The 27940-nt window shown below is 35.3% G+C and overlaps 1 pseudogene; it reads left to right on the top strand.

Moving 5' to 3' along the window:
• Nucleotides 1-554: 554 nt before the first annotated feature.
• LOC131757409 (olfactory receptor 5J3-like) lies at nucleotides 555-27940 on the top strand (annotated as a pseudogene).

The following is a 27940-nucleotide window of genomic DNA, read 5'->3' on the forward strand; positions in this document are numbered from 1 at the left end:
ACATCTGCAAATTCCCTTCTGCCACAGAATGTAACAAATTCTCATGAATAACACCAGGGAGAAAAGGTCATGGAGGCTATTTCATACCCAGTAAATTAGAATCTGATATTGTGACTTCCTCCCAGGGTAGAAAGAGGTTGGGAGGAAAAAATATTTTGGTTCTAGTTTAATTCATCAACTGCTATTTTTCAATGTCAGTGCTTAAGACTGAATTGCCTTCCTTCCTTAATTCTAACAAAAGTTTTATAGAGTACATATGGATTAATGAGAGAGATAAATCCCTCACCTAATAGAAATTATAGACTGATAAGGGAGTCAAACGAACTAACAGGTAATAGTGAAAGCATGACAGGTAAACACAGGGGCAAAGTAGCATGGGAATGAGGTGATATGCATATATCCTAGTCTCAAAGTGTCAAACTACACTATCTAGAAGAGATGTAATTTAATCCATGAAATAAAGGATGACTGTTAGTTCTCCCTGTGTTTGTCCCTGTATCTTGTTGTCTTTTCATTTCCTAATTTTCATTTCAATTGAGAAAGAACTCAAAGAAATGGAAAATCAAGGTGTGATTGCTGTATTCATCTTCCTAGGACATTCCAACCATCCTGAATTATAAAGGTCATTCATCCTGGTCTTCTTGATCATTTATTTGTTAACTCTTCCAGGAAATACTTTCACATTAACAATGGTCAGAGTCAATCCTGCCCTCCATACTCCAATGTATTATTTTCTCAGCACTTTGAGTTTCTTGGACGTCTGCTACTCATCTACCACCACTTTGGTCATGCTGGTGAACTTATTCTAGGAGAAGAAAACCAACTTGTATGAGCGCTGTCTTTCCCAGATCTTATTCCTTGTGACCTGTGCTGGTGCTGGTGCTGACGCTGTCTTGTTGGCTGCTATGACATAACCGCTATGTAACCTTTCGCCACCTTCTTCAATATCTGCTTCTCATGAGTCTGAAGGTCTGTTTATATTTGTTGAGTGGAACTTGACTGTGTGGGCTAGAGAATTCTGTGAAACACACAGTACTGACACTCTCTGTGGCCCCAACAAGGTCAGCCACTTTCTCTGTGACATCCCATTGCTCCTGAAGCTCTCCTGTTCAGACACCTCTCTCACTAAGTCTGTGTTCCATATGGCCAGCACCACCACTGGCCTGAGCTCCTGCCTATTTACTGCAGTGTCCTACATGCTCATCATCTCTGACATCCTTAGCATTCTCTCTGCTCAGGGCAGGAGTAAGCCCTTCTCTACCTGTGCATCCCACCTCCCTGTGGTGGTGGTCTTCTTTGGAACAGCCAACTTTAACTATGACAGACCCAATATAGGCTACATCCTGGACATCCTCGTCTCTGTGCCATTCTGTGTTGTGACCCCTATGTTTAACCCTGTCATCTACAGCCTGAGAAAAAAGGAGATCAAGGGGGCCCTGAGGAAGTGGATGGAAAAGGTGAATTCTCTAGTAATATCAGTGAATAGATCAACATATTTCATTCTGGAGAATTTCTTTTTGTCTTTTCTTTTTCTCTTTTTCCAGTTGATCACATTTATTTGTATGATAATTTTTTAATGTATTAAAATATCATTTTAAATAATTCTTTTTAACCATTTTAAAATTGTGTATATTTAAGGTGTACATGTTGATTTGATATGCATATACATATCATATCATATGAAATGGTTATTACAGTCAAGCAAATTAACATACCATCTCCTCTAAAAGGGAATCCCTCTACACTGTTGGGAATGAAAATTGGTGCAGCCACTATGGAAAACAGTATGGAGGTTCCTCAAAAAAGCTAAAAATACAGTTGCCATACCAGCTATCCCACTCCTGGGCATATATCCAGACAAAACTATCATTTTTAAAAGATACATGCACCCCTATGTTCACAGCAGCACTATTCAAAATAGCCAAGACATGAAAACAACCTAAATGTCCATCAACAGATGAAAGAATAAAGCAGATGTGGTACATATATACAATGGAATACTACTCAGCCATAAAAAGAATGAAATAATGCCATTTGCAGCAACATGGATGAATCTAGAGATTATTATACTAAGTGAAGTAAGTCAGAAAGACAAAGATGGATACCATATGATATCACTTATATGTGGAATCTAAAATATGATACAAATGAACTTATCTATGAAACAAACAGATTCACAGACATACAGAACAGACTTGTGGTTGCCTAGGGGAAGGGAGGGAGGGGAGGGATGGATTGGAAGTCTGGGATTAGCAGATGCAAATTATATATAGAATGGATAAACAACAAGGTCTTACTGTATAGCACAGGGAACTATATTCAATATCCTGTGATTAACCATAATGGAAAAGAATATGAAAAAGAATGTACACATATGTATAACTGAACCACTTTGATGTACAGCAAAAATTAACACACCACTGTAAATCAACTATACTTCAATAAAATAAATTTTAAAAACATATAATCTCCTCACAGTTACCAAACTTTTGTGATAAGAGCACCTGAAATCTACTATCTTAGCATACTTCCAGTATTCAATACAGTATTATTATCTATAATCATGATGAAGTACATTAGATCTCCAAACTTATTCATCCAAACTATATAACTACAACTTTGCACTGTTTGACAAACATCTCCCTGTTTTCCCCACCACACTTTCCCCAGCTCCTGGTAACCATCATTCTACTCTCTGCACCTATGAGTTTAACTTTTTTAGATTCCACATATATGTGAGATCATGCAGTATTTGTCTTTCTGTGCCTGGCTTATTTCATAGCATAATGTCCTCCAGGTTCATCTATGTTGTCACAAATGACACAATTTTCTTCCTTTTTTTAAGTCTGACTATATCCATTGTACATATATATCAAATTTTCTTTATCTATTCATCTGCTCATGAACACTTAAGTTGATTCCATATTTGGCTATTGTGAATGTTTCAATGAACATGGGATATCTCTTCTAGATTCTTTTCATTTCCTTGGGATATTATAAGACCCAGCAGTGGGATTACTGGGTCTTATAGTAGTTCTACTTTTAAATTTTTGAGGAACCTCCATACTGTTTTCCATGATGGCTATATCAATTTACATTTCTACCAACAGTGCACAAGTGTTCCCTTTTCTCCACATTCCTGCCAACAATTGTTATCTTTTATCTTCCTGATAATAGCCATTCTAACAGACATGAGGTGGTATCTCACTTTTAGTTTGATGTGCATTTCTCTGATGAATAGTAATGTTTAACATTTTTTCATATACCCATTGGCCATTTGTATGTCTTTTTTTGAAAAATGTCTATTCAGGTCCTTTGCCTATTTTTTAATCAGTGTTTTTTTCTCAGTATTGTGTTCTATGAGTTCCTTATATATTTTGGATATAAGCTTCTTAATCATATGTATGGTTTGAAAATATTTTCTCTTATTCCAGAAATTTATCTCCACTCTCCAGATTGTTTCCTTTGCTGTGCAGAAGTGTATTTAGCTTAATGCAATCCCATCTGTCTATTTTGCTTTTGTTGCTTGTAATTCTGGGGTCATATCTAAAAATCATTGCCCAGACCAATGTCACGAAGCTTTTGCCCTATGTTTTCCTCTAGTAGTTTTAGTTTCAGATTTGACATTTAAGTTTTTTATCATTTTTAGTTGATTTTTATATATGGAGTGAGATAAGTGTCCAGTTTCATTCTTCTGCATGAGGATAATGTTTTCCCAATACCATTTATTGAAGATACTGTCCTTTCCCCATTTGTGTTTTGGTACCTTTGCCAAAGATCAAGTGATGATAAATGCATGGATTTATTTCTGGGCTCTCTATTCTATTCCATTGGTCCATTAGTTTTATTTCATTTATGATCATGCTATTTTGGTTACTATAAATCTGTAGTCTATTTTGAGATATGGTAATGTGATGTCCCCAGCTTTGTCCTTTTTGCTCAAGATTGCTTTGGCTATTTGGTGCCTTTTGTGATTCCATACAAATTCTATGATTATTTGTCCTCTTTCTGTGAAAAATGCCACTGGAATTTTGGTAGGGATTGCAGTGAATCTGTAGATGACTTTGCATAGTATGGACATCTTACAATATTAGTTTTCCTAATTCATGAACATAAATATCTGTCCATTTACTTGTGTCTTCAATTTCTTTCATCAATGTTTTATAGTTTTTAGTGTACAGATCTTTCATCTCTGGTAAAATTTATTCTAGGGTTTTTATTATTATTATTCTAGGTATTTTTTGACGCTATTGTAAACAGAATTGTTTTAATTTTTTTTCATATAGTTTGCTATTAGCTCATAGAAATGAAACTAATTTTTGTAAGTCGATTTTATATACTATATCTGTATTAAATTGTTTATTAGTTCTAATAGTTATTTTGGTGGAGTCTTTAGGGTTTTGTGTGTATAATATTATGTCATCTGCAAACAGACAATTTTACTTCCTCCTTTCCAATTTGGATGTCTTTAATTCCTTTTTCTTGCCTAATTGATCTCTCTAGGACTTACAGTATTATAGTGAATAGAAGTGATGAGAGTTGGCATCATTGCCTTGTTACTGATCTTAGAAGAAAAAGGTTCAGCTTTTCACTATTGAGTATGATGTTAGCTGTGGGCTTGTCAATATATGGCCTTTATTATGTTGAGGTACATTCCTTCCATACCTAATTTGTTAAGACTTTTTATCATGTAGGTGTGCTGAACTTTGTTAAGTGCTTTTCCTGCATCCATTGAGATGAACATATAATTTTTATTCTTCATTCTATAATGTGGCATATCACATTTAATGATTTGCATATATTGAACCAGCATTGCACCCCAGGGATGAATCTCACTTGCTCATGGTGTATGATCCTTTTTAGTGTGCTGTTGGTTTGCTAGTTGTTTTCTTTTTAAGGGATTTTGTATCTATGTTCAGAGGGATATTGTCTTGTAATTTTCTTGTAGTGTACTTGTTTAGCTCTGGTATCAGTGTAATGCTGGGAATTTGGAAGTACTCCCTCCTCTTCAAGTTTTTTGGAAGAGTTGAGAAGAATTGGTATTAATTCTTCTTTAATTGCTTGGCAGAATTCACCAGTGAAGCCATCCTGACCTTTTCCTTGTTGGGAGATTTTTGACTACTGATTCAATCTCCTTACTTGTTATTGGTCTCCTCAGATTTTCTATTTCTGATTTGGTCTTAACAGATTGTATTCTCTATGAATTTATCCACTTTTTTCTAGGTTGTCCAATTTGTTGGTGTATAAATGTCTATAATAGTATCTTACAATTCTTTGTATTTCTGTGGTAACTGTTACAATGTTTCCTCTTTTGTTTATAATTTTATTTGTCTTCTCTCCTTTTTTTCTTGTTAGTCTAGCAAAAGGTTTGTCAATTTTGTCTATCTTTTCAAAACCCCAACTCCTAGTTTCATTGATCTTTTCTTTTTTTACCTAGTCTTTATTTCATTTATTTCTGCTCTGATCTTTGTTTTCTTCCTTCTGCTAACATTAGGTTTAGTTTGTTGTTTTTCAAGTTTCTCCTGGTACAAAGTTACATTATTTTTTAAGATCTTTATTTTTTTCCTAATGTAGGCATTTATCACTATAAATTTCCCTCTTAGAACTGCTTTTGCAGCATCCCATAAGTTTTGGTATGCTGTATTTTCATTTTTTTGATCTCAAGACATTTTTATTTCTCTTTTGATTATCTTCTATGACCCACTGTTTACTCGAGAGTGTGTTAATTTCCACCTATTTATGAATTTTCAAAATTTTCTCCTGTTACTGATTTCTAAACATTATGGTTGGAAAAGATATTTGATATGATTTCAATCTTCTTAAATTTGCTAAGATTTGGTTTGTGACCTATTTTATGATCTATCCTGAAGAATGGTCCATGTGCACTTAGGAAGAATGTATATTCTACTGCTGTTGGATGGAAGATTATGTATATGTCTGTTAGGTCAATTTGGTCTATAGTGTTGTTCAAGTTTGCTGTTTTCTTATTGATTTTCTGTTTGGATGATCTATCCATCACTGAAAGTGACATATTGAAATTCCCTACTATTATTGTATTACTAATTCTCCTTTCAGTTCTGTTAAAATTTGCTTTATATATTTAAGTGCTCTGACGTTGGGGATATATATATTTATAACAGTTATGTCATTTTGATGAATTGACCCCTTTAGCATTATACAGTTGTCTTCTTTGTCTTTCATGACAGTTTTTGACTTAAAGTCTATTTTGTCTGATATAAGTATAGCCATTCCTGCTCTCTTTTCATTGCCACTTGCATGGAATATCTTTTCTCATCCCTTCACACTCAGCCTATGTGTGTTCTGAAAACTAAAGTGAGTCTCTTGTAGACAGTATATTGTTCTAGCTTTTAAAAAAAAATCCATTTAACCACTCTGTTTTTTTGATTAGAAAATTTAATCCATTTACATTTAAAGAAATTATTGATAAGTGAGGATTTGCTATTTCCATTTTGCAAATTTTTCTTTATGTTTCATAGTTTCTTTCTCTCTTATTGTCTTTCTTTGTGATTTGATGCTTTTTTGGGTAGAGGTATGCTTTGATTTCTTTCTCCTTAACTTTTATGTGTATACTTCAAGTTTTTTATTTGTGGTTACCATGAGGCTTACATAAAACATTTTATAGTTATAACAGTCTATTTTAAGCTGATAACAACTTAATTTTAAGTGATAACACTTAACTTTGACCACATACAACAACTTTAACTTCTCATAATTCTGTGTTTTATGTTATTGACATTACAATTCAAATATTTTATATATTATATATCCATTAACAAATTATTGTAGCTATAGTTATAATGAATACTTTGTCTTTTTTGTTTTGTTTTTTTTGTTTTCGGTATGTGGGCCTCTCACTGTCATGGCCTCTCCTGTTGCAGAGCACAGTCTCCGGAAGCACAGGCTCAGTGGCCATGGCTCACGGGCCCAGACGCTCAGTGGCATGTGGGATCTTCCTGGACCGGGGCATGAACCCATATCCCCTGCATTGGCAGCAGGCAGATTCTCAACCACTGCACCACCAGGGAAGCCCTGTCTTTTTACTTTTATGATAGTTAAAAGTAATTTTTGTACCACTATTACAGTATGAGAGAATTTTGAATTTGACTATGAGTTTTATACTTTCATATGTTTTCATGTTGTTAGTTAGCATCCTCTCATTTCAACTTAAAGAATTCCCTTAGCATTTCTTGTAAGGCTGGTCTAGTAGTGATGAACTTAATTATGGAGAATTTCTCGTGTGTAGAAAAACATGGACGTTCTGGCTGACATTGCTCTCTCAATACAGCATCTCTTTACAACTGTTGTGTTCCATTCTACCAGGGTAAACAAGTACAACTGTGCTGAGCATTCGACACATTGTAATCTCATGTTCATTCTGTTCTTTCCAGTGAACTGATTTTCACAACTCCAAAACAAGTACCATATCCATAAGAAGTCACTCATAATTTCCCCCCAAAACCTCCAACCCTAGGCAAGTATTAATCTACTTTCTATCTCTATGGATTTGCCTATTCTCGGATTTAATAAAAATGGAAATACACAATATGTGGGCTTTTGTATCTAGTTTCTTTCCATTAGCATCATGTTTTCAAGCTTCATCCAGGTTGTAACATGTATCAGTACTTCATGTATTTTTATGTCAAAAAATATTCCACTGTGTGGATATATCACATTTTATTTATCCAATTATCAGTCAATAGACATTTGGATTGTATCCACTTTTTGGCCATTATGAATAATGCTGCTATTAACATTGTGTACAAGTTTTTGCAGATTTATATTTTTATTTCTCTCTACTATGTATCTATGAGTGGAACTGCTGGGTTATATAGTAACTCTATGCATAAACTTTTGAAGAACTGCCAGGCGGTTTTCCAAAACAGCTGCATAATTTTACATTAATACTAACAGTGTTTGAGGATTCCAATTTCTCCACACCCTCACCAACACCTGTTATTAGTTTTTTTGGTGATAGCCATCCTAGTGGGTAGAGTGGTATCTCATTGATATTTCTTTTTTTGTATTTCACTAATAGCTAATGATTCTAAGGTCTTTCATAAGCATCATTTCTGTACTTCTCCTTAACATATGGAAAAACCCATGTTGCTAATGGAATTTTTTAAACTTTAGAGACTTAACTCTTTACCCTGTTTAATGTTTATATTCTAATTTTGGTGGGGTGAAATATTGCAAGATTTTCAAACTATAGCCTTCTCTCCTTCTAAGACCTACAGAGCTGTTTGATGGCTCTGTAAGTTTTCCTTTAGAACCCACATCAACAGTGTCATCACCAGGTCATGAGAAATGGCAGAACCAGAAATCAGGGGACATGAAGACATAAGGATGCTGGTGAGAAGAAAGGAAGCACCACGTCTAGATGAGCAGACCTTATTAGGAATGACTTGGTGCCAAGACAGCAGATATGCTGTTAGTACTATAACTCCAGATACATGTCCAGTTGAACATGCAACATGAGGAGTCTAGTTCCAATATCCAAGGCCATGGCTACCAGAACAAGTGGAGAAAATTCTGATGCTTTGTAGAATCCCAGCTAAATGAGCCTACATCCATGCATCTCTTTTCTTTTCCTAATGGAAAGGAGGAGAAGGTAGTCTGTCAGGCTTTAGCCACCCACATCCTAACAAAAAATCTAGCACTGAAATTCACCCACAAATGTCCCAAAAGAGATGAGAAGCTGATCTCCTCATTGCATGCTGGGAGAAAATGATTGCCATGACTTTAATGAATCACAAGAGAATCAACTGCTCTTCATTTCTACAGTTTCTATTCAGTCTTTTGCCCTTGAGTTGTGTTTGCACTCTGAGGAGTCCCGGAATAGCTGCTTAGAGAGATATTACATGGGTACTCCCAAAAGGTCAGTCCATAGGCACTTATAAATGTCCATTCTAGAAAAATGAGTTCCTAGAGATATCAAAGAAGAATTTTCAACTCTTGAATTAAGAAATGAGCATGCTCAAGGCAGCTCCTAGAATGGAAGGTCCCTCTCATGATGCATGACAGTCAACAGCCTGTTTTACAAAGAGTAAACTTTCCAGTCCAGGAACTAGAATGAGAGCACCAAGCCCTGCCACCGAAGCCAGAAATCCAAGGCTTTCAGCAAGAGTCAGTGATAAGTAGTTTAGTTACCATCACAGTTGAGAAAAACACTGCCAAGATATACTTACTTCTTAAGAGCATATTATAAAATATTAAACATATTTTCATGACATTTATGTAATGCATAGGTTTAATATCATTTTTGTGTGTATCAATGTCTATAATAGTAATAATAAAACCAGAGTTGAAATGACCTTAGTGATTATCTATTTGAAAGCCTGAGGGAGGTGTGAATACATTAAGTAAGATAATATGAGGAGAAAATTTTTCATGGTAAATAATATATAATGCATAGTATTACTCCTACTCTAATTTTGATAAGCAAGACAGAAAGAAAGCATTATCTCTTAGGCTACATTATAGTATGACATAAAGGGCACACTTGTTTAAATAAAATGTAATTAAATTTGCATAAAACATATTTGGAAACTCCCTTTGTTCACTAACTAGGGGGTTCTCATCTTTATGTTGCTACACACTGGTGTTTGGAGATGTGTTGTAAGCAATTTATTAACTGTAATAAAGCCTTGTAGCTTGTGAGTCATTTGCTTCTCCTACAGTTTCTTTTTAGAAATCTCATTGATTCAGGGTTGTTCCTATATAATTTCATTCTCACTCATTTGCCTTTGAGATGACTTATTGATTGGGAAAGAATGAAGCAGAGTTGCTGCTCTCTGGTTGGGAACTGAGCCATAGCCACCACGTGGTCTCCATTGGAATCACTGCTCTTATGGGAAAGGAGAACAGTAAGACCACCACAGGCAAAGGGGCCATGGTGCCACATTTATAACCCCATATAATGTTATTTTTCTCTGGTCAGAAAGCTGTTTGCACCAGAACCGCTGGACAGAAATGTCCTCCTGATTCAGCTGAGATGTTTTTTTTCTCAATTTCTTCTTTCTCTCTGGGCCTGACTACAGTGCTGGATTTTGTATTTTCCCTTTTCCACTGACTTCAACCTGGGTTTTTTGTAAGTGGTCTCTGCACCCCAAGGCTTGGTTCCACATTCAGCTTCAGTAGGCAGCAGGGTCAGATGCCACTGAGAGTATGAGTCTCCATGATGGTGGGGTCAAGGACCTGAGATTCCCTCTCCTGGAGAGGTCATCAGTGAAGGCCAGCCCTTCTTCACTCTGACAATCACATTCATGAGAAGGAACTCAAATTTTAACAATGGCTCTCTGCTGTCCATGGGATAGGCTGGCTGACAGGTGCAGTTTCCTGTTGGATCCCTACAGAGCCACCCTTTTCTCAAACCTAAGACTAAATACACTGGTTAGGAAATGATCATCTATATCACATCTGAGGCAGAGATGTATGTTGAGAAATCATTGTCTGATAAACACTTCCTGCTCTCATGCTAGGGCTGCATAGGGGTAGGGATAATGGTAGAAAAGCAAGAGTCAATCACTCAACTCTTGCTGTAAGTATAGTATATATTCAAGAAATTGGTTTGACTGATATTACCGTAACTTTTTTTGCTTTTATTGGGGGGTGTGTGCTGATTTTATTGAATTGTCAGGAAATTTAAAAGGTGCAGATATTTTCCCTATTTGGTTCTCTTTTTTATTTCTTATTCCATGGAAAGTTCTAGCAGTACAATGAACTTTTGATTATAGCTTTCAAAGTCAGATAGATGGGATTAAATTCCAAGCTATGATAATAGTGGCTGTGCAACCTTAAGCATCAGTTCCTCCCTTGCAAACCCCAATAAAATACATAAACTTGTGATAAATACTTGAGATTGTGTGTATAAAGCACCCTACCCAGTGCCTGGTACATCAAAAGTACTCCATAAGTAGTAGTCACTATTATATTTGGGGCTACTGTTTTTGACAATCATAGGACCTTGGGCAAAACTATGCAGGGATGGAAAGGAAGCTGGGATTATCTGTACTCTGGCTTCTTTTATATGGTCAATCATTTATGCATATTAACAAAGGACTTGAAAGACACACACAAAACTGTTTAACAGTGTTGCTGGGCAAATAGTGGTGCAAAGGTGAAGATATTCCATTTTCATTTGATATGTCTGACTCAGGGAAATTTTTAGCATGTGCTATTTTTGAAATTTAAAATCCAATAGAATTTTTAATTTAAAAATATAATGATGGGTTTCTCTGGTGGTGCAGTGGTTAGGAATCCACCTGCCAATGCAGGGGACACAGGTTCAAACCCTGGTCAGGGAAGATCCCACATGCCACGCAGCAACTAAGGCCATGTGCCACAACTACTGAACCCTACATGCCTAGAGCCCGTGCTCCACAAGAGAAGCCACCACAATGAGAAGCCCGAGCACTACACTGAAGAGTAGCCCCCACTCGCCGCAACTAGAGAAAACCCAGGCACGGCAACGAAGACCCAACATAGCCAAGAATAATAATAATAAAATAAATAAATAATAAATATATTTTTTAAATAATAAAATAAAAATATAATGAGGAGACCTCTCTGTACATGTCTTTGTAACTTCCTGTGATTCTATAAGTATTTCAAAATAAAAAGTTTTCTAAAATGTAAAAGGTAAACATTAAATAAAATATGGGACCTATCTATTTATCTGTCTCTGACATAACATTAGGCTAAGGAGGTTTTCAGTCATGTGGAATGCTACCATCCCAAAGGATGTTCATAAATGCTAAATAGGGATTTTCCAGGTAAAAGGTAAGTAAAAACTAAAGAATACATTAAAATATTAAGTCTGACCCACTCATAGGAATATGAAATATTCAAGGTCTTAGTAATATCATGTTTTCAGATGTATAATGACATTGGTAGAACAATGGAGTCTGAGAGCTGAAAGGAACTGTGGAAGTAACTCAAATGATCTTCATTTAAGACTTGAATCAATCTTCTTTGCAGGAGATGTAGCAATCTAGCCTCTCCTTGAACATCTCACGTGCTGGGATCTCATTACTCTCTCTAGATGATAAAATGCTTGTTTACCTAGTCTAAATTAAGTTAGTGAAACAAGAAGTTGCAAGGCTAAAAAAGACAAAGAAAGAATAGGTATTGGGCCAATTAAGCACAAGGGTGAGAAGATTTCAATTCAACATGTGTTTGACAATGTGGCCGAGTGGACTACCAAGAAATATTTGAAATAAAGCAGGCAAGTAGAGTTGTGAGCCAGGACCACATCATTGATCCATTAGTAGGGGAAGGAGTATTACTCAGGGGTCAAAACTGAGGCTCTGAATTCAGATAACCAGGATACCATTTTGAAGGTTTGAGCTTCTGTTTTCTCACTGCAAACAGAGCTAATAACAGTACTTATAATTTCAAATTGCTATAAGAATTCATGGAGTAGTTCATAAAGAGTGCCTGGCACATAGGACATGTTTAAAGGTTAAATGGGAGGCATAGTGATGGTATTTACAGTATGTACAAAAGGAGAAGAAAACTGTGTTCACTTTGAGGTGGCTTTGACTGATAATCACAAATTTAGTAGGAAGGGTTACAAAGGTGAACAGGTAAGAACAAGGTCATGTTGCCATCATTACCATAGGTTGAGATGAAAGGGAACTTCATCCACCTTACCTGATGGAAATACACGTGATTTACATGCACATAAAATATGAGAAGCACTTGCCTACTTGATGACTTCCGAATATTTCATCTGGTCCTACATGCCTATATGATAGGGAAGGGTACAAATAGAAATCTGGGGCAAAGCAAAAATACCTTATATTCCGCAGCAATAAATTAACTTTGATACAGACACCTCAGATCTTCTGGACTTTCTTTTAGAAAAATTATCCCAAGTGCTCTTACTAATCATTGTGTGTGTGTGTGTGTGTGTGTGTGTGTGTGTGTAAGTAGGTAGACAATTTACTAGGCCATGAAAATGATATTTAAATTTTAAATCATTGCTTTGTATTACTGGAATTAAATATGAATAGATGCTTTCCTTGTGTGCTGTAAAGGTTTTCACAATCACAGCAATTACCCCGGTTTATATTATGCCCATTTTGTTTCCTTGAAGAAAATAAACCCCAAAGGTTAGTCAATAAAACACTTCATGAGTGTTAGCTATTATTATCTAATGGGTATCTCTATTCATTCCTTTGTTTGGAAAATCTTGGTTAAATTCAGGTATGTAAAAGTGTTATTTCTTTCCAAATTACTTCATTTAGTTTATTTTTTGATTGGAGGAGTTGTTCTGAACTTATACTAATCTTTAAAGAAAAACATACTGTTTTACACTAATTTCTTTCCAGCTAGACATTTTTGTATACAGAACCAGCATTAGAGACCTCATCCTCAATTTATTTATACTATAAAATCTATCATCACTAAATAGTGGAGAGAAAGTTCATTACCATAAAGCAGAGGGTTTGAGATTGAGATTGTCTATTTGTGTGCAATAGCATGCAAATTCTAAGAGGCAAGGGTTCGGGGTATCACATAAACTCTAGTGTGTAAGTGGTGCTTGTTTATGATGGATTTTGATGTTGATGATGATGATGATGATTGACCATTGTTACCCTATACAGTGTGAGCATTGGGATGATGGAAAATGAAATAAATATCACTCTTCACCCCATACTCCTAGCTCACAAAAAAATTAGACTAGCCAGTCAGTTCTGATTCTACTGCCTTTATATATTTTGCCCTATTTTGTCCTCAGGGATGGACTTCAAATCATATTATAAAACATTTAAAATAAGCAGGGTGTACAACTTCAGAAACCATATTTTTAAAAATCACTAAACATTTTTAAATTCACTTTTATAATTTAGCTATACACAGATGATGCATCATTTTCTCTTTGTGGGACCACCTTCCATGAAAGATTTCATTTCTTTCTAAGAATAAACCTAAATATCTACCTACAAAAGAAGTTATTTATCTACCTTTTCAATATCATGAGTTAAGAGAAAATGCACATTACTGATTTTTAATGAAATGAAATCCATCTATGCAGTTGATAGAGAAAACAAATAATAGTACACACATATTACATAAGAATTTTCTAAAAGAACATGCAGATTGTCAGCCCAAATCTAACATTACTTTACTGTGAAGGGATGCCTACAGCTAACATGGAGAGAATGGTGAGTATCAGTAAACTTTCTTGGATACATCTTCCACCAACCTCCCTGTGAACTTTTGGGGATCACAGGAGTCCCACCTTAGCCTACTTCTCTTCTTACTTTATCTATTCTCTGGTTGATTTCATGTTCAGCTATGGATTCAAAAGCTACCTTCAAGACAATGACTCCCAATCCATTTCCCAACAGGTTTAGCCTGTCTCCTGAGGTTAAATCCTTTATTTTCAACTATCTATTGGGAATTTCCACATGGATATCCCACAGATACCTAACACTCAACATTACTCAGATCTAATCCACTGTCTCATCTCCCCATACCTACTATACCTCATTTATTTCTTGTTTTAATTAATTACCCCAGCCTGCCCCAACTTATTCAGATCCTCACCACCCATCAACTTCAAAGTGCTCCAAGTATGTCTCCTTCTCTGTGATTGATGCTTCATGGATTTTCTCCAACCTCCGAAACTCTACATCTTCAGTTACAGACAGTTTCATCTTGATATGGTTTTAGTTTTCAGACTACTCTCTTGGACAACCAAAGGTGTTTTACATGAAGGCACGTGGACTATGAAGGACTCTGGGGATGGGTTTCACAATTATATGACCCCACTGGGATTACATGGAAGATTCTGTGCATGGGTACACATGCATTTTCTGGATCTACAGAGTTTTATCAGTTTCTTAAAGCCCATAATTTTCTAAAATACAGGCTATTACCTTCCAGATGTCCCCTGCTTCCAGTCTGCCCTCACTTAGTATGTGGTCTCTGGGCCATTGTGATACCCTGCAACATTCCTGCCCATTCTCACACCAAAGTCTGGCTTCCAGGCAGCCTAGACACCTGGACTCCCTGCTGCCCATGAGGAAAGAGAGGATATTTTCTGAGACCCCTGTTGGAGGATTATTCAGTTTTTGGTTTTTTTTAACAAGCTTGCTCAGAGGACAAGTCTGACACAGCCTCCACAAGCCAGTCCTATTCCCCAAAGCAGCTGCTTCCCTAACACCTCCTCTGGGGTAGCTAATAAGGTTGTGCTATAACTGAAAATCACGAGCTTCTTAGAATTAATGATGGAGTTTGGTACAACCAGCCAGGGCTGACTTACCAGGTCTCTGCAACTAACAGGAATCTCCAGGGATTGGAGATGCAGATGCAGGTGAAGGGGCTGCCAGCAAAGCTCAGAATCCTGCAGTCTTCCTTTCTCTGGCAGGAGCACAGCTCTCAGGGAAGTTCACTAGTGTCCCAGAGACCTCTGGATCCTTTCTCCTGTAAACATGAGGACAACAGAAGTCCCATGAGCTTGTTTGCCCTTGGCTGGACAGACCCATGTTGTCTGTTTTACTTGAGATTTCTGCCATCAATATTGCCTGGGTTGCCAACCCACTTATGGGACAGTGTTCTCACACATGGCACCTCCCCGAGTAAAACACACACACACACACACACACACACACACACACACACACACACATTGTGAGCATTACTTTTCATCTGTAGTCCAAGGCCCATGGGACTAACAACCAGGTTCACTCCAAATTAATCACTGAGGAGACTGAATTAATCATTGTGAATCCTTAATCATTATGCTTGTATATGCCTGAAGAGGCAAGACTGTAGGCAGGGAAACAATCTAAAGGCAGTTACAATGGTCCAGATAAGAGGTGATAAGTTTCTGAACTGTAACTGTAGTAGAGGGGAAGTAGAAAGATGAGAAAATGGAAGAAAATATTTAAGAGGTCTTAGTGATTGGTTGCACTTGGCTCTGACCAATACTGAAATGAAAATTGCATGAAAAATATCTCCTGTTTTTATCTTTTTCTTTATTTTTTAAAAGTGAATTATATTTCACATACAGTAAAATGCACAACACTTAAGTTTATAGGTTGATGAATTTTTACAGATATATGCACCCATGAACCACTACTCAAATTAAGATATAGAATATTTCCATCACCTCAGAAAATTCCTTCATACTCCTTTCCCATCAGTGTTATCCAGAGGTAACTTTGAACTTATTTTAAATGGCTACCACAGTACAAATTATTTGTTAAAAAATTTGTCTTAGATTCATCAGTGTTTATACATATATTGGTATTCTAAATAACAGTGTAGTATTCCATTGTATGACTATACCACACTTTTGTATCCATTCTCCCGTTGATAGGCATAGTGTTTATTCCTAGTTTATATTATTTTGAACAAATTGGTTTTGATTGTTATTATACAAGTCATTTTGTTTACATATGCACCTACTTTCCTCAGGTATGTGCCTAGGAATGGTGTTTCTGGGTCACAGAGTAACTGTATGCTTGACTTCATTAGAAACTTTCCAAATAGATTTCAAGAGTGGTTGTATAGACTTCCAACTTCAGCTCAGAAGTTTAGAGAGCTGGAAAGAGTGTTGCTTCTAGCATTGCAACAACAACAGTAAAGTTGGACATAATGCAAATTAATGACTTTTCTTGAACTCATTAGGGAATTGAAGTTTCAGGGCAAACAACTAAACAGAGAACTGGGGAGGCATAGACTCTTGCAGGGAGAAATAGGAGCCAAGCATTTTTTTTTTAACCTGGGACAGAAGCCATTGAATGCCATGTAAGCTGATAAGACTCAACTTCTCTGTGAATTTAATGAATTACTAAACACTAAGTGTGGGCTGGCATGAGTGTGTAAAATCCCTGGGTACCAGAGGCAAGAAGGTTTTCACCCTCTTGCTTTCCTCCATGAACTCCATCAGATGCTCATAGCAAAGACCAACAAGTATTGAGAAAGCTTCCCTATATGGGGCTGTCTGGGGGAGGAAGGTGGGGGGAACAGCAGCGACTGCAAAAATTTCTTCCAGGCCCATTTACCATATTTTTTCCTACAGAAGTAAAACTATAATCTGCAGGGCAAAAGCAACAAAGTATCACCTTAGGACTTTGTAGAAAAACAATGCAGCTGGGAAGGGACAGGGACACAAATTCTACCACTCAGGGAGAAGCTATGTGCTAGGACCAGCACTACAGCTGGCAGAGGGGCAGGATCATTCGTGAAGGCCACACCCCCAAGACCCAGGTTCGCAGTACCTAAGACTAAGCCTTACCAGAACATCAGAGGATATCTACTCACTCCCCCACCTCCCACCCCACCCCCCAGTTCCCCACCAGCTCACTAACAAACAATGAGTAAAATTAACAGTGGAATACAGTTGTTACAGTGGCATCAAGAAACAGATTATCTCTGGGGGTAGTAGTATGAAAGGTAGACACAAAGCAGGCAGAGAGAGTAAAAATTGAGAAAAATAAAACTCTGGCAATCTTGCCTAACCCTAAGCACAAGAAATCAGTAGAGAAATTTGCAGCCTGTAGTGCACTGAGGTAACCATAGCAACAACAAACTCCAAACTCAGGCCAACTCCTCTCTAGATTAACCCAAACTCCCATACTAAAGGTCTAGCAGAAGGGAAGACATGCTCATCTCCAAGCCTCATCCTCTCCAAATTTACCTCAGTCTCTACTGTCCTAACTGTTCAGTTTCAACAAAAAGTTATGAGGTATACAAAAAGGTAAAAAAAAAAAAAAACAACCCAATATTCTGAAGAGACAAAACAAACATCAGAACCAGACTCAGATATGACAGAGATGGTAAAACTATCAGACAAGGAATTTAAAATAACAATGATTAATAGATTAAGGCATTCAATGAAAAAGGTAAACACCATGCAAAATCAGAGCTAATTTCATAAGAGAGATGGAAACTATAAGAAAAGATCAAGTAGAAATGCTAGAAATAAACACAGTGACAGAGATAAAAAATTACCTTTATGGGCTCATCAGCTGAAGAAAAGAATCCATGAACTTGAAAATATGTTTAAAAAATTACCCAAACCAAAACACAGAGAAATAAAACACCACCACCCCCCCCCCAAATCCAGAGTATCTGAGAGATATTTTACAGCACTAAACAAACATAATTGGAATCCCAGAAGTAGGATTATTTAAAAATACATCTCAATAGATGTATTTAGAAAAAAAAAATTCAACAAAATTTAATGTCCATTCATAATGAGTCATAACATCATATTTAATGGTAAAATGCTGCATGCTTTCCCCCCAAGGTGAGGAACAGGCAAGGATGTCCTAACCCCTCCAATTTCACATTGTTTTAATTTGCATGTTGATGTATCTTTTCTTAAGTTATTGGCCATTTAGATATAGTCTTTTGTGAAGTGTCTGTTCACATCTCCCAGTTTTCAATTGTGTTGTTCATTTGTCTTTTGTGTTCTTATTATTGATTTATAGGCATTTAAAATATATTTTGGATATAACTCTTTTGTGAGATAAATATAAATATTTTCACAGTCTCTACACTGCTCTTTATCCTTTAATAGAGTTTTTTGAAGAGCAAAATTTCTTAATTTTGATGAAGTAGGATTATCAATTTTGTTCTTTAGGTAAGTTGGAAGTCAAGATTCTTTATTTTTCATACATATATTCAGTTGCTCCAGCTCCCTTTATTTAAAAATATTTCTTTAACATATTGAATGGCTTTGGTAACTTCATTGAAAATCAATTGCCAGTATATGTTATGTGTCCATCTTGGAGCTCTGTTTTGTCCAACTGATCTATTTGCCTTTCCTTACAATAGTACCATACTATCTTAATTATTTAAAGTTATTTAACTCTTGAAATATGAAATAAGTTCTCCAACTTTATTTTTATTCTTCAATATTATCTTGGCTATTCTAGGTCCTTTAAATTTCTATATAAACTTTAGAATCAGTTTGTAATTTCCCCAAAAAGGACTACTGAAATTTTTATTCAGATTGTGTTGAATCTGTAGGATGATTTTTGTCTCTAATTTCTCTAAGCAATATTTTGTGCTTTACAATGGAGAGAACTTGCAAATTGTTTGTTAAATTTACTTCTACACACTTGTTGATAAAGCTATTGCAAATAGTATTGTTTTAAATTACATTTCCAGAGTTTGTTGATTATAGGAATACAATTAATCTTTGCATATTGACTTTGCTTCCTGAGATTTTCTTAAATATTGTTTCATTAATTCCTCTTGATTTTCTACATACACAATCATGACATCTGTGAATAAATGCAGGTTGACATCTTTCCTTCAAACATTTATGCCTTTTACTTTTCTTGTCTTGTTGCATTAGTTAGGACTTCTAGTACAATTCTAAATAGAAACTGTGAGAGTGGACATCCCTGTTTTTTTTATATGCTACACAGAATGTGTCACCATTAAGTATAATACAAACTGTAGGGTTTTTCTAAATATATTTTACCAGATTGAGGAAGTTCCCATTTATTCCCAGTTTGTTGCATGTTTATTTTTTATTATGAATGGATATTGAATTTTATTGAGTGCTTTTTCTGCATTTATTGAGTTGTTCACAGTTTTTCTCCTTTATTCTATTAATATAAGGATGGCAATGATTAATTTTTAAATGGTAAAATATTACATTCCTGTAATAAACCATAATAAACTATGGTGTATTATCCTTTTCAAGTATCATTGGATTGGATTTGATAGTATTTTTTTAAGCATTTTTGTGTCTATGTTCATGAGGGATATCAGGTTGTAATTTTGTTTTCTTATAAAAAACCTTTTCACATTTTGGCATCAAGATTATGCTGTTGTCATAAAACAAGTTGGGAAGTATTCCCTCTGTTTTTATTCTATGAAGAGTTTTTGTAATACTATATTATTTCTTCTTAAAATGTTTGATAGAATTCACCATGAAACAATCTGGGCCTGGAGTTTCCTTTTGGCAAGGTTTTTAATTGCAGATTAAATTTCTTTTAATAGATTCACACCATTCATATATTCTGTTTCTCCTTATGTCAACTACTTACATTTTCAGAAGTTGTGTTTTTCAAGGAATTTGTCCATTTTATCTAAGTTGTTAAATTTAACAGAATAAAGTTGTTCTTTGTATTTTATTATCTTTTTAATGTTTGTAGGATCTGTAGTGGTGTCCACCTTTCATTCCTGATTTTGGTAATTTGTGTTTGCTCTTTTATTTCTTTGATCAGTCTTGTTAAGTGTATATCAGTTTTATCAAACTTTTCAAAGAACAAAATTTTGCCTTTGTTTATTTCCTGTTTGTTTGCTTATTTTATTAATTTCAGGTCTGTATCATTAAAAAAATTTTTTATTTGGGTTTAATTTTATCTTCTGTTTCTAACCAGTAAGTTAGAAATACTTCTACCCAATAGAGTTAAAAGCCTAGATTATTTATTTTAAACATTTATTTTCTTATATAGGCATTAAAAGCTATAAGTTTCTCTCTAAACCTTGTTTTAGCTACAACCCCCCCCCCCACTTTTTTTTTTTTTTTAATTTTTGGTTGGGTTGGGTCTTTGTTGTATGTGGGCATTCTCTGGTTGCTGTGAGTGAGGGCTACTCTTCGTTGCAGTGCATGGACTCTAGGCACACAGGCTTCAGTAGCTGCAGCATGTGGGCTCAGTAGTTGTGGCTCATGGGCTCCAGAGCACAGCTTCAGTAAGTGTGGCACTTGGGCTTAGTTACTCCGTGACATGTGGGATCTTACCAGACCAGGGTTTGAACCCATGTCCCCTGCATTGGGAGGCAGATTCTTAACCACTGCACCACCAGGGAAGTCCCCACCCCACAAATATTTATTAGCTGTGTTTTCATTATGATTACATTTAAGATATTTTCTATTTTCCTTATGACTCCTCCGACCCATAAGTTTCATAGAACTGTTTGCTAAATTTCTAAATATTGGGGGATTTTTCAGATATATTTTTGTTATTAATTTATAATTTAGTTCCATCATGGTCAGGAAACATACTCCATATGAAACTTGCTTTGTAGCCCAGGGTATGGTCTACTTTAGTGAATATTCCGTATGCATTCAACTGGAATGTTTATTCTGAAATTATTGGATATAATGTAGTGTTAATTATGTCAAGGTAATTGTGTTGTCACAATATATTTGTGACAAAAATCCAAAATATATTTTAATAATTAAATATTCTATATCCTTACTGAATTTTTTGTAAACTAATTTCATAATTTTCAATGAGAAAGGAGTATTAAAGTTTCCAACTATGATTGTGAGCTTGTCCAACTCTTCTTTTGTCAATATTTTCTTTATGTATTTTTCAGTTATTTTAATAGATGCTTTTACACATTTGTGATTATTATGTCTTTTTGATGAACTGATCCTTTTATTATTACAAAATATTCCTCTTTACTTTTGGTAATCTCTCTATCTTAAAGCCTACACATCAACTTTTTTTTCACATCAACTTTTTTAATGTTTGGTTTTTTTTTTTTTTTTTTTAATTTTTTTTGTGGTACACAGGCCTCTCACCGTTGTGGCCTCTCCCTGTTGCAGAGCACAGGCTCCAGATGCGCAGGCTCAGTGGCCATGGCTCATGAGCCCAGCCGCTCTGCGGCATGTGGGATCCTCCCAGACTGGGGCATGAACCCGTGTCCCCTGCATCAGCAGGTGGACTCTCAATCACTGCACCACCAGGGAAGCCCTATGTTTGGTTTTACATAGTATATTTGTCCCTATCCTTTTATTTTGAACATATTCAAAATCTAATATGTAAAATGAGTTTCTTAAAAAGGGGATATACTTGGTTCATTTTAAAATCCAGTCTGAAGCTTTGTCTTTTTATTGGAGTATTTATTCAACTTACATTTTCTGGTATTACTGATGTGATAGATTTAAGTCTAGTATTTTATCATTTGCTTTCCATTTTTCCCATCTGACCTTTTGTGCCTTCTTTTGGATTGAGTTTTGATTTTTATTATTATTACATTTTATCTCCTCTATTGGTTTTTAGATATACTTCTTTATATTATTTTTTAGTGCTCATTCTATTGTACTATACATTGTTTACTTAATATGATCTATCTTTAATTTATGTTTTACTACTTAGGGTACAATGCAAGAATACTACAAAACATTTTTCCATTTTTTTTCACCCTCCCACCCTTTGTGTTGTTATTGTTATGTATTTAATTTCTATCTACGTTATAAGCTCTCCAATGCATGTTATTTTTTTGAACAGTTAGTAGTCTTTTTAAATTCTTAAAAAATATATATTTGCCCATTTATTTGTCCTTTTGGACTGAGTAAATTTTTTATGATTCCATCTTAAATATGGTCTCTTTTCTTTCAATTTTCATTTTAGACATGGAAATATTAAGCAAAGAGAGAAGTAGTAACTTACCCAGGTTCTCATAACTAAAGAATTACAATGATGAGTTTTGATCCCAAGAAATCTAGCTCCAGAGTTCACAACTTAACCAATGTGGTATACTGGCCATGAAAGGAGAGTTTACCATAAGCAACTGAAACTTAAACTTCAGGGCCCTAATTTGCAGAGACATTTCCTAAAACCTTGAGTGGTGCCCTAGAAAGCTATTCACATAATCATGCTACTAGAAGACTTACAAAAGTAAGATATTTTCAAAAATGTTAAAAAGCTCCCCCACACCAAAAAAAAAAAAAAAAAAAAGTTTCAGGACTTCAGAAACCTGGATCTTCTTCCTGAAGCCATGTGAAATAATCTGAACTTCATTTGACAGAGAATGGAGGCCACTGAAAGACTTTTTTTAAAAACATCTTTATTTGAGTATAACTGTTTTACAATAGTGTGTTAGTTTCTCCTTTACAACAAAGTGAATCAATTATACATATACATATGTTTCCATATCTCTTCCCTCTTGTGTCATGAAAGACTTTTAAGATAGGGAGTGATTGGATATATTTTAGGGTTTAAAAAGATCACTGCTTTCAATAGGATAGCATCCTAGGATAAGGTTCCCAGTTTAATATTGATTGGATAGTTTATGAAGGCTGCCCTTCAGGTTGCAGAGCAAAGTTTCTGATTAAATAATTCAATAAATACTTGTGTTTCTTTAGTAGTTTAGAAACATGAATCATGAATTTAGGGGCACACATAAAAGCCAATCAAGTAATAAATATATTACACTCAAGTTATATATATATATATATATATATATATATATATACATATATATACATTCATTTTATATATATATATATATATACACATATATATCTGTTGGGGTTCTAACAGGGTAATATTTTGCTTTAATTGATAACTTATATGGGAGAAATAAAAATAAGCTAGGTTTTATCTTTATTCTTAATGAGAATTATTTATTATGTAAAAAGTTGATATGGAAGATGTTAAAATTTCCAATGTGTAGTTTTCTACTCTAGAGAATAAAATGGGCTGATGAGCATGATAGGCTGATATCCACAGGTCAGGAGAAAGATATAAGGAAGAATAATTAAACGCAATTAGGCAAAATGAAAAAGAATTAGACTAGATTTTCTCAAAGGAAATATATTAAAATCCAGAATTGTCTAAAAATATAGATTCATTTATTCATTCAACACATAATTCTGAGCACATACTGTATGCCAGGCAGTGTCTTAGGTATGAGGGATAGAGAGGAAGCAAAACTGAGCTCCTGGCCTCACTGAACTTATACTACAAACAGATTCAAATAGATAAATAATATCATGCCAGGTGTAGCATAATGCTACAAAAGAAGTAAAGCAGGAGAAAAGGATAAAATGATGGAGCTGCTATTTTAGATAGAATTTTCAGAGGAAGTATCCTTAAGGAAGTAATAGTTCAGGAAAAACTTCAATGAAAATAGGAAACGGACCATGCAAATATCTGGGGGAAAGTTTCTAGCTGAAGAAATATCAAGTACAAGCCCTTACAATGGGCATGTGTTTGGTGAACTTAAGTGGAAAGCAGCCCTGTGTAGCTCAAGCGGAGTGAGCAATGGGGAATAATGGTGGGAAGTAATATTAGAAATGTAGTCAGAGGTCAGATCCCATGGGCTTTGTATGCCAAGGTGAGATCTTTAGATCTTATTCTAAGTGAGATGGGAAACTATCAGAAGGTTTTGTGTGTGTGTGTGTGTGTGTGTGTGTCTGTGTGTGTGTCTGTGTGTGTGTCTGTGTGTGTCTGTGTGTGTCTGTGTTTTGTGGTACGCGGGCCTCTCACTGTTGTGGCCTCTCCCGTTGTGGAGCACAGGCTCCGGACACAGGCTCAGTGGCCATGGCTCACAGGCTCAACCGCTCCACGGCATGTAGGATCTTCCCGGACCGGGGCATGAACCCGTGTCCCCTGCATCGGCAGGAGGACTCTCAACCACTGCGCCACAAGGGAAGCCCCTATCAGAAGGTTTTGAGTTTAAGAGTGGTGTAATTTTGTTTATGCTGTAAAAACTCACTCTGGTTGCTGCTGTGTGGAGACTGACTAAATTAGAACAGGGGAGTGGAAAGAAAATAGGAGTCTGTTGTAGGAGTCTAGGCAAGAGAAAATGATAGTTTGGACTGGGGTCTCTGTGGTGACAGTAGTGAGAATAGTATTTATTCAATTTGGAAGGTAGAGGCAAAGAAAATATTTTACCTTAAAATATTTTTGTATGGATTAAAACAATAGCATTGATAGCCACGGTTGATTGAACACCTATTATATAGCAGGCACATTACTTATATTATCTCATGTTACTTCTCCCAAAAACTCTGATACAGGCAGTATTAATATCAAAATACAACGAGCAAACTGAGGAACAGAGAAGTCTACTAACTTACCCACTGTTTACATCTAGCAAGCAGTAGAAGCAGGATTTGATTTTACATCTATCTGATTCAAGAGCCCACTCTTTCCACTATATATCATCTCACCCCCAAGACTGAAAAAGGTGCAGAAATCCCTATTCACAGTTATTGTGAACCTGTCAGCATGGATAATTTAAAAGAAAGCTAATAACTGTATCAATTATTTTTTCAGAAAACATACAATGTTTGAAAGTAAATCGTGGTGTCATAAAGTTTACTTTAATAAGTTAACATACTTATGTTTGATTACTTAGAATTTTTCCTTCTGCAGTATATTTAAAAATATGGAGACCAAATTTATTCTGAAGAGGTAACCAGAAATGATCACATATGCTTATGTATAAAAATGTTCATTCCAGTATTTATAATAGTAAAAGGTATCACCAAGACTGATGTCAAGGAGCTTACTGCCTGTTTTCTTCTATGAGTTTTATGGTTTCAGGTCTTACATTCAAGTCTTTAATCCATTTTGAGTTATTTTTTGTGTATGGTATAAGACAGTAGTCCAGTTTCGTTCTTTTGCCTGTGGCTGTCCAATTTTCCCAGCAGCATTTATTGAAGAGATTTTGCTTTCCCCAGTGTATATGCTTGGCTCCTTTCTCATAAATTAATTGACTACATATGTGTGGGTTTATTTCTGGGCTCTCTATTCTGTTCCAATGATCTACGTGTTTCTCTCTTTAAAAAAAAAAATTATTATTTATTTATTTATTTGGCTGCATTGGGTCTTATTTGCAGCATGCAGGATCTTTTTTGCGACATGCAAACTCTTCTGCTGCGGTGCACAGACTCTTCATTGCAGTGCGCGGGCTTCTCTCTAGTTATATCTCCTGGGCTCCAGAGTGCATGGCCTCAGTAGTTGCAGTGCATGGACTTAGTTACCCCACAGCAAGGGGGGTCTTATTTCCCCAACCAGGGATCAAACCCACGTGCCCTGCATTGGAAAGCAGATTCTTAACCACTGGACCACCAGGGAAGTCCCCTATGTGTCTCTTTTAATGCCAATACTACACTGTTTTGATTACTATATTAACTTTGTAATATGGTTTAAAATCAGGGAGCATGATGCCTCCTGCTTTGTTCTTCTTTCTCAAGATTTCTTTGGCTATTTGGTGTCTTTTGTAGTTTCGTACGAATTTTATAATTATTTGTACTATTTCGGTGAAAAATGCTAATAGGAATTTTGATAGGGGTTGCACTGAAACTATAGATTGCTTTGGGCAATATCAAATTTTAACAAAATTAATTCTTCCAATTCATGAATACAGAATATCTTTTCATTTGTTTGTGTCTTTTTCTATTTCTTTCATCAATATCTTATAGTTTTCAGTGTATCTGTCTTTAACCTCTTTAAATTTATTTCTAGATATTTAATTCTTTTTAGTACAATTGTAAATAGAATTGTTTTATTTTTCTGAGTGTTTTCAGTGCATAGAAATGCAACATATTTTTGTGTATTCATTTTGTATTTTGCAACTTTGCTGAATTTATTTTTTGTTGTTGAGTTGTAGGAGTTCTTTATATATGCTGGATATTAATTCCTTATCAGATATATAACTTGCAAATATTTTCTCATATTCTATAAGTAATCTTTTACTTCTTTTTAGTACCCTTTGATGATACTTTAATCTTCATGAAGTAAAATTTATTTTTCTTTTGTTTTCCTGTAATTTTGGTGTCATATCTATGAAATTGTTGCCAAATATAATGAAATCAAGATTTCCCCTCAATGTTTTCTTATAAAAGTATTATAGTTTTAGCTCTTAAGTTTTGGTCTTTAATACATTTTGAGTTGATTTTGTGTTTTATATAAAGTAAGGGACCACTTCTTTCTTTTGCATGTGGATATCCAGTTTTCCCAGAACCACTTGTTGAAAAGACTTTTTTTCCTCCCATTGAATAGTCTTGGTACCCTTCTTGAAAATCAACATGTATGTGAGAATTTATTTCTAGGCTCTTTATTCTATTCCATTGGTCTATATGTCTGCCTTATGCTAGTACAATATTGTTGCTTTGCAGTAAGTTTCAAAGTCAGGAAGTGTGAGTCCTCCAAATTTATTGTTCTTTGTCAAGATTGTATTGACTATTCAGGGTCCTTTACAATTTCATATGAATTTGAGGATTGGCTTTTCCATTTCTGTGGGAAAGATCTACTAGAATTTTATTATTGATCAAAATGTGTAGATCATTTTGGATATACTGACATCTTAAAAATGTTAAGTCTTCTTAACCATGAACATGGGATGTCTTGCCATTTATTTATGTCTCCTTTAATTTCTTTCAGCAATGCTTTGTGGTTTTCAGTGTAAAAAGTCTTTCACCTCTTTAGTTATAAATACTTAATTCTTCTAGATGTCATTGTAAATTGAATTGATTTTTTAAACTTCCTTTTTGGATTGTTCATTGTTAGTGTACAGAAATGCAAATGATTTTTGTGTGTTTAACTTTGCTGAATTTGTTTATGAGCTCTAGTAGCTTTCTTGTGGATTATTTGGTATTTTCTCTATACAAGATCATGTCTTCTGTGAATGGATAGTATTACCTCTTTCTTTCCAATTAGGGAAATTGTACTCCTAATATTTTAAAACTATAAGCAGAGCTCAAGATTTACATAACTGAAAAAAACCTACAATGGAGTACACTGAAAAGTAGCACTGATTCTGATTCTGCGGGTGATTAAATTCTTTATATTTTTCTAATTTCCTGATTTTTTGCAATTAAATTTTATTTCTTAGAAAAATTAATATGCTTACCAAAAAGGGCAATGATAGGAGGTAGATATTACCAAGGTAGTGAGAAATGAGTTCATACTAATGAAGAGGTTAGTAGCTTGTTGCTCGTTTTAACCAAGTCTGCATTTATTTTCACACACCAGTAGCCATGCAAATTTGTGGGTGGTCCCTGGGCCTGAGCTGGTTAGATCTGCTGAGTGAGAAGTTCTGGTCTCTCTGAAGACACTTCTGCACACCTCCCTCCACAGTCCAAACTGTCTATATCCAACATTATTTTACATGGCCCTATAAGTTTACAAGCCCATTTGGGGTGCTCTTTGTACGTTCTCATTATGGCTTCTTTTTTCTCATTGTTTTGTAGCTGTGA

This window comes from Kogia breviceps, chromosome 1, assembly GCF_026419965.1.
Source record: "Kogia breviceps isolate mKogBre1 chromosome 1, mKogBre1 haplotype 1, whole genome shotgun sequence".
Taxonomy (NCBI): Eukaryota; Metazoa; Chordata; class Mammalia; order Artiodactyla; family Physeteridae; genus Kogia; species Kogia breviceps.